Raw genomic sequence first — 9354 nt, 5'->3', positions numbered from 1 at the left:
CCTCCATTTCCGCTCGGCTGCCAGGAGCCCTCTTCTGTGAGCTCGCAATGAGTCGTCAAGCCACGGAGCAGGAGGGGAGGACCGAGCCGGCCGGGAGGATAGGGGACATAGTCAAAAGATGCAGAAAGGGAGGAGAGGGTTGAGGAGTCAGAATCAGGAGATCGGAGGGAGAAGGATTTAGCAGAGGGAAGAGATGATAGGATGGAAGAGGAGAGAGTAGCGGGAGAGAGAGAGCGAAGGTTGCGACGGCACATTACCATCTGAGTAGGGGCATAGTGAGTAGTGTTGGAGGAGAGCGAGAGAGAAAAGGATACAAAGTAGTGGTCGGAGACTTGGAGGGGAGTTGCAGTGAGATTAGTAGAAGAACAGCATCTAGTAAAGATGAGGTCAAGCGTATTGCCTGCCTTGTGAGTAGGGGGGGACGGTGAGAGGGTGAGGTCAAAAGAGGAAAGGAGTGGAAAGAAGGAGGCAGAGAGAAATTAGTCAAAGCCAGACGTAGGGAGGTTAAAGTCACCCAGAACTGTGAGGGGTGAGCCATCCTCAGGAAAGGAATTTATCAAGGCGTCAAGCTCATTGATGAACTCTCCAAGGGAACCTGGAGGGCGATAAAAAAAAGATACTGTACGTGTTTCAAAGTAGATTACAGTTTTCACATTAGGCAATACGCTTACATTACCCAACAAAATGTCCATAATATCTATCCAATGTGTAATCAAAGGTGTCATCAATGATTGTATTTTTCTGATATAATTGCAACATACAGTGGGGAGAACAAGTATTTGATACACTGCCGATTTTGCAGGTTTTCCTACTTACAGAGCATGTAGAGGTCTGTAATTTGTATCATAGGTACACTTCAACTGTGAGAGACGGAATCTAAAACAAAAATCCAGAAAATCACATTGTACGATTTTTAAGTAATTAATTTGCATTTTATTGCATGACATAAGTATTTGATACATCAGAAAAGCAGAACTTAATATTTGGTACAGAAACCTTTGTTTGCAATTACAGAGATCATACGTTTCCTGTAGATATTGACCAGGTTTGCACACACTGCAGCAGGGATTTTGGTCCACTCCTCCATACAGACCTTCTCCAGATCCTTCAGGTTTCGGGGCTGTCGCTGGGCAATATGGACTTTCAGCTCCCTCCAAAGATTTTCTATTGGGTTCAGGTCTGGAGACTGGCTAGGCCACTCCAGGACATTGAGATGCTTCTTACGGAGCCACTCCTTAGTTGCCCTGGCTGTGTGTTTCGGGTCGTTGTCATGCTGGAAGACCCAGCCACGACCCATCTTCAATGCTCTTACTGAGGGAAGGAGGTTGTTGGCCAAGATCTCGCGATACATGGCCCCATCCATCCTCCCCTCAATACGGTGCAGTCGTCCTGTCCCCTTTGCAGAAAAGCATCCCCAAAGAATGATGTTTCCACCTCCATGCTTCACGGTTGGGATGGTGTTCTTGGGGTTGTACTCATCCTTCTTCTTCCTCCAAACACGGCGAGTGGAGTTTAGACCAAAAAGCTCTTGGTGCTCCCCACACCAAGCCAGTGGTGCGTGTCGCCAGCCCGGTCCGGCCTGTTCCTATTCCCCGCACCAAGACAGTGGTGCGCGTCGTCAGCCCGGTCCGGCCTGTTCCTGCTCCCCGCACCAAGCCAGTGGTGCGCGTCGTCAGCCCGGTCCGGCCCGTTCCTGCTCCCCGCACCAAGCCAGTGGTGCGCGTCGTCAGCCCGGTCCGGCCATTCCTGCTCCCCGCACCAAGCCAGTGGTGCGCGTCGCCAGCCCGGTCCGGCCCGTTCCTGCTCCCCGCACTAAGCCAGTGGTGCGCGTCGTCAGCCCGGTCCGGCCCGTTCCTGCTCCCCGCACCAAGCCAGTGGTGCGCGTCGTCAGCCCGGTCCGGCCCGTTCCTGCTCCCCGCACCAAGCCAGTGGTGCGCGTCGTCAGCCCGGTCCGGCCCGTTCCTGCTCCCCGCACCAAGCCAGTGGTGCGTGTGTCCAGTCCAGCACGGCCCGTGCCTGTTCCACCGGTGCCTGATCCGGCACCGGTCAGCTGCTCCACTCCGGAGCCAGAGCAATCCGCTCCACCGGGGTCCGGTCCAACTCCAGTCAGCGGATCCGCTCCGGAGCCAGAGCAATCCGCTCCACCGGTGTCCAGTCCAGCTCCGGCCAGCGGGGCCAGACCAGATCAGGGGCGCAACGGGGGGGGGTGGAGAGAGAGTGGTGGTCAAGCCAGTGGTGCGCGTCGTCAGCCCGGTCCGGCCTGTTCCTGCTCCCCGCACCAAGCCAGTGGTGCGTGTGTCCAGTCCAGCACGGCCCGTGCCTGTTCCACCGGTGCCTGATTCGGCACCGGTCAGCTGCTCCACTCCGGAGCCAGAGCAATCCGCTCCACCGGTGTCCAGTCCAGCTCCGGCCAGCGGGGCCAGACCAGATCAGGGGCGCAACGGGGGGGGGGGGGGGGGGGGGGGGGGGGGGAGGGGTGGAGAGAGAGTGGTGGTCACGCCCGGAGCCGGATCCGCCTCCGAGGCGGAATGCCCACCCGGCCCCTACCCTCTTGTGTTTGTGTGGCGCGGTCGCAGTCCGCGCCTTTGGGGGGGGGTACTGTCACGCCCTGGCTCTGGGGACTCTTAAATGTTGAGCCAGGGTGTGGATTTGCTATGTTTAGTTTTTCTATGTTTTTGTTCTAGATCGTTTGATCTATGTTGGCCAGGGTGGTTCCCAATCAGAGGCAGCTGTAGCTCGTTGTCTCTGATTGGGGACCATACTTAGGCAGCCTGTTTTGCACTAGTCTTTGTGGGATCTTGATCCGTAAAGGTTTGTTGTGTTATAACCTCAGGACTTCACGTATCGTTTGTTTGTTGTTTTTTGTCGTTAAGTACGTTAAATAAAAGTATGTACGCTTATCACGCTGTGCCTTGGTCCGTGTCTTCAGTCAACGTTCGTGACAGTATCAAATACTTGTTCTCCCCACTGTAGGTGTACTGTCTGCAATCAAATGTAAGAAATTAAATTAAACAAATTAAATGAATGAAAATAAAACATAACATTTCGCATTCATTAATTTGCATCAAGCTTGTCTTGAGCATTTGGCCATAAATTCTCATCCACATCACAGTGAATGCCCTCATTGTTCATGTGCCGCGGGAAAAAGCTTTTGGCATGGCGAATCCAAGCTTGACATTGGTCTGCATTGATGTCGGCACATGCCTCATCCATGGCCAAAAGGAGGGTGGTTAGTTATTTTTACAGTATAGTTCCAACATGATATTGTGAAGTAGCATGTGCATCAAATAGTAACAGTAATACAGGATATAGTGCTGTACCTGGACATACTCAGCCTGCAGTTGTTTCACCCAGTCGTTGTTTCTCTCAAAAGGCACCAGGTAAATGTGTTTCATAGATACCTGGTACCTATTCAAAAGGCAGGCGATTGTTGGTAGGCTGATGGATGCCACATTGGCAAAGGTGTCATCATTCTCCTCAATGGCCTGCTTTACTTCAGACAGCAGTAGGTCATTCCTGGCCCTCCCCATTTCCACCACTGCCCACTACTGCTGTTCGGTCAGCACACGGCCACCACCATGGGGTCCTCTGTCAATCCTGAGGGTAGAACAGAGTATACTGTCAATAGATCATACTGTAAGAATACTGTAACATGTTTTGTGAATTTACATGCATTACAATATGTAATTTACTGTAAATGTAATGGTAAAGCATCGTGCATATCCTGCAGACTTATCGGTTTTCTTTGCTAAATGTTCTCAGATTAGGGTGAACTAATCTGGCAGCCTCTGCCGTGTTTTTTTGTCGGGAGTTTATTAATAAAAAATAAACAATTATTATTCCGATTTTTCAGGGGGTACTGCAGCACCTTCAGCACACTTACTTCCCGCAGCTATGGAAGCACACACAGTCACACGCACAGACAGACACACGCATGCACAGACACACGCACGCACAGACAGACGCACGCATGCACAGACACACGCACGTACAGACACACGCACACATGCATGCACACATACACACACACACTCTCGCACAAGTCCTTCCTCACACCTGTGTAATCCATTTCTATGTTTTTGATAGGAGAGATTCTTCTACAGTTTCTATCAGTTAGTTTCTGTTTTTACCGTTTCTCTTATTACTGAAGGAAGTTGCGTTTTCAACGCATACGCATGTATACTGTATGTTTGTGCTGCTCTGCTGGATTTTCTTGTGTGTGTGTGTGTGTGTGTGTGTGTGTGTGTGTGTGTGTGTGTGTGTGTGTGTGTGTGTGTGTGTGTGTCTGTGTGTGTGTCTGTGCGTGTATGTACTGAATGTGTGTGTGCGTGCGTGCGTGCATGTGTGTGTGTGGAAGTGGGTATGTGCGTGCGGGAGGGGGTATGTGTGTGTATTTTAGGGCTTCTGGAAAGGCTTTATCTGTCCAGCACCTGGGCTGTGAAGACAGGAAAGGGCCGGGGAGAGAGAGGCAGTCTGTGCTGTACCTAACAACACTGGGCAGACTGCCTGGTACTTCCCAAACCGGGCCAAAACAACAACAAGAGCACACTATAACAATCAGCAATACGGATACTTCATTAATGGTCATCTTTCCTGGAAGTGGGTGTGTGTGTGTGTGTGTGTGTGTGTGTGTGTGTGTGTGTGTGTGTGTGTGTGTGTGTGTGTGTGTGTGTGTGTGTGTGTGTGTGTGTGTGTGTGTGTGTGTGTGTGTGTGTGTGTACATGTGAATATGCAGGTATTTGAGAGGGAGACAGAGTGATGGGTCTACCAACAAAGGCTTGTGGTACTTCACTGTATGCAGTAGATGAATGAAAATATTTTTATTCTATCACCATGACAACCCTCCATGTCCTCTGTGATCTGGGGAAGAGTTGTCAATCAACATGAAAAGAGACAGAAACATTCCCTCTATACTGTACATGGAGCATAGTCAATAAACAGTGTAGATGCATACGTACTCACTTATTCATTCAACACCAAACACACACATAAAAAGTATTTAGTCAGCCACCAATTGTGCAAGTTCTCCCACTTAAAAAGATGAGAGAGGCCTGTAATTTTCATCATAGGGTGAATCCAGAAAATCACATTGTAGGATTTTTAATGAATTTATTAGCAAATTATGGTGGAAAATAAGTATTTGGTCACCTACAAACAAGCAAGATTTCTGGCTCTCACAGACCTGTAACTTCTTCTTTAAGAGGCTCCTCTGTCCTCCACTCGTTACCTGTATTAATGGCACCTGTTTGAACTTGTTATCAGTATAAAAGACACCTGTCCACAACCTCAAACAGTCACACTCCAAACTCCACTATGGCCAAGACCAAAGAGCTGTCAAAGGACACCAGAAACAAAATTGTAGACCTGCACCAGGCTGGGAAGACTGAATCTGCAATAGGTAAGCAGCTTGGTTTGAAGAAATCAACTGTGGGAGCAATTATTAGGAAATGGAAGACATACAAGACCACTGATAATCTCCCTCGATCTGGGGCTCCACGCAAGATCTCACCCCGTGGGGTCAAAATGATCACAAGAACGGTGAGCAAAAATCCCAGAACCACACGGGGGGACCTAGTGAATGACCTGCAGAGAGCTGGGACCAAAGTAACAAAGCCTACCATCAGTAACACACTACGCCGCCAGGGACTCAAATCCTGCAGTGCCAGATGTGTCCCCCTGCTTAAGCCAGTACATGTCCAGGCCCGTCTGAAATTTGCTAGAGTGCATTTGGATGATCCAGAAGAGGATTGGGAGAATGTCATTTGGTCAGATGAAACCAAATTATAACTTTTTGGTAAAAACTCAACTCGTCGTGTTTGGAGGATAAAGAATGCTGAGTTGCATCCAAAGAACACATTTACATTTACATTTTAGTCATTTAGCAGACGCTCTTATCCAGAGCGACTTACATGAGCAATTAGGGTTAAGTGCCTTGCTTAAGGGCACATCAACAGATTTTTCACCTAGTTGGCTCAGGGATTAGAACCAGCGACCTTTCGGTTACTGGCACAACGCTCTTACCCACTAAGCTACCTGCCGCCCCATACCTACTGTGAAGCATGGGGGTGGAAACATCATGCTTTGGGGCTGTTTTTCTGCAAAGGGACCAGGACGACTGATCCGTGTAAAGGAAAGAATGAATGGGGCCATGTATCGTGAGATTTTGAGTGAAAACCTCCTTCCATCAGCAAGGGCATTGAAGATGAAACGTGGCTGGGTCTTTCAGCATGACAATGATCCCAAACACACCGCCCGGGCAACGAAGGAGTGGCTTCGTAAGAAGCATTTCAAGGTCCTGGAGTGGCCTAGCCAGTCTCCAGATCTCAACCCCATAGAAAATCTTTGGAGGGAGTTGAAAGTCCGTGTTGCCCAGCGACAGCCCCAAAACATCACTGCTCTAGAGGAGATCTGCATGGAGGAATGGGCCAAAATACCAGCAACAGTGTGTGAAAACCTTGTGAAGACTTACAGAAAGAGTTTGACCTGTGTCATTGCCAACAAAGGGTATATAACAAAGTATTGAGAAACTTTTGTTATTGACCAAATACTTATTTTCCACCATAATATGCAAATAAATTCATTAAAAATCCTACAATGTGATTTTCTGGAATTTTTTTCCTCATTTTGTCTGTCATAGTTGACGTGTACCTATGATGAAAATTACAGGCCTCTCTCATCTTTTTAAGTGGGAGAACTTGCACAATTGGTGGCTGACTAAATACTTTTTCCCCCCACTGTATATACATACATACAAACATGCACAAATGCATTGTGCACACGCACACACCCACTCACGTAAATGTCGAGCTTCATCAGTGTCTTCTCTTGCCCCCTGACTGTGATTCATAGTGATATTGGGGGCTGAGTGGTTTAAATTATTATCTTATAGTACAACACTGTACTGTATAGTATCTTACAGTACAACATTGTACTTAAGTGATAATGCCCGAGAAGCCAGTGTTTGTTGGATGTATTGGCACGTTCCTCTCAAGGGCCGACAAAACCGTGCAAATATATCCAACAAACACCGGCTTCGAGGGCATTATCACTTTTATACAACGGGTTACCAACATATTCAAATAATGATTGACATATTTTCATTATTTTATTATTACGTTATTTTAATTAATTTATTCGTACTATTTCATCCTTCCACAAGATATAGTCCCGACACAAATCTAGGGTTGCTAGAGACGCGACCCAGTCGTTCAGTCTTTTTGTTCTGTATCTATGGCCGCGAACCAGTCATTCAGTCTTTTTGTTCTGTATCTATGGACGCGACCCAGTCATTCAGTATTTTTGTTCTGTATCTATGGACGCGACCCAGTCATTCAGTCTTTTTGTTCTGTATCTATGGACGCGACCCAGTCATTCAGTCTTTTTGTTCTGTATCTATGGACGCGACCCAGTCATTCAGTCTTTTTGTTCTGTATCTATGGACGCGACCCAGTCATTCAGTCTTTGTGTTCTGTATCTATGGACGCGACCCAGTCATTCAGTCTTTTTGTTCTGTATCTATGGACGCGACCCAGTCATTCAGTCTTTTTGTTCTGTATCTATGGACGCGACCCAGTCATTCAGTCTTTTTGTTCTGTATCTATGGACGCGACCCAGTCATTCAGTCTTTTTGTTCTGTGTCTATAGACGCGACCCAGTCATTCAGTATTTTTGTTCTGGATCTATGGACGCGACCCAGTCGTTCGTTCTAAATGTTCCATTGCCATACTGGCTGGGAACGTTATTATCCCTTGCTTGCTAGCTAGCCAGCCAACTACGGCTAACTTACAGTCAAGTCAAAAAGTTCCGCCAGAAAAACAGCGAAGTAGCGGCATTTGCATTTGTTTAAGCTGTTTTCTAGTGACATTTATTTGGATACATCCATAACAATGAGCTAATGAGGAGTGATTTCGCCTGGCATTGAGAATGTGCTCACTCGTCAGGCCACTGTTGTTCAGAGGAGCTAGCCAACAACACAGCTAACACAATCACTTCAAACTGAAGCTGGAAAGACTGCTAATTGGCTGTGTTTCGTTGTACCTTTTTTCAATGGACATTTTTGTTGTTGTATATATCCATAAAAATGATGCCAGCTGATTCACGATTTCGAACGGCTGAGAAACACTACCTGCCTTTCTGTCTCGTCCGGACTCCCGACACGTTTAACACTGAAACATTGAAACAATGTTGCAAATGTCGGAGAGACAGACAGCAAGGTGTATACAAATCTCCACTGTTGAAAACTAAACGTTAGTCTAAAAGAAATGTGAGATAATGTCTAGATGCTTTTTATAGTGGAGATCAAGTTTATAAAGTGCCTGACTGGGTTGATGAGACAGTGGATTGAGCAGTCAAATGGAACAGTTTAAATAGGCATTTGAACGTCATAGATTTCGCTGGTGGTAATTTGTGGAATAGACACTGGCTGGAATGCGGTTTTAACCAATCAGCATTCATGAGTAGACCCACCCGTTGTATAATGTATAGTATCTTATAGTACAACATTGTACTGTATAGTATATTGTAGTACAACATTGTACTGTATAATATCTTATAGTACAACATTGTGCTGTACTCCTGAGTGGCGCAGTGGTCTAAGGCACTGCATCGCAGTGCTAACTGTGCCAATAGAGATCCTGGTTCGGATCCAGGCTCTATCGCAGCCGGCCGCGACCGGGAGACTCATGGGCGGCGCACAATTGGCCAAGCGTCGTCCAGCGTAGGGGGGGAGGGAATGGCCGGCAGGGATGTAGCTCAGTTGATAGGGTTGTGGGTTCGATTCCCACGGGGGGCCAGTATAAAAAAATATGTATTCACTAACTGTAAGTCGCTCTGGATAAGAGCGTCTGGTAAATGTAAAAATGTATACTATCTTATAGTACAACATTGTACTGTATAGTACAACACTTTACATCTACTGTAACAATAACCTTTGGTAGGCTGGAACATAGAAATAGAATCTTAGAGGTTCCAAGCCCTTTCTATAGGTTATATTTCTATGGGATGGAATCTGTGCTAACATTCATAGAGAATGACTAACAGCCCATTGTCTGCCTAGTAACTTTCCCTGTCCCATTTCATTTTTTTAGGGTATGTTTAATTGTGGATGACCTATGCTGTTTTATTCATCATCCCTAGAGTGAGTGGTTAGATTACCACTTCAAGTAGGAGTTCCCATACATACAGCGGTCTAAGGCACTGCATCTCAGTGCTTGAGGCGTCACTACAGACCCCCTGGTTCGATTCCAGGCTGTATCACAACCGGCCGTGATTGGGAGTCCCATAGGGCGGCGCACAATTGGCCCAGCGTCGTCCGGGTTTGGCCGGTGTAGGCCGTCATTGTAAATAAGAATTTGT

This window comes from Coregonus lavaretus (genome assembly GCF_964263955.1).
Source record: "Coregonus lavaretus genome assembly, chromosome: 4".
Classification (NCBI taxonomy): Eukaryota; Metazoa; Chordata; class Actinopteri; order Salmoniformes; family Salmonidae; genus Coregonus; species Coregonus lavaretus.
The sequence above is the reverse complement of the archived record's forward strand: the minus strand, read 5'-3'. Positions refer to the sequence as shown.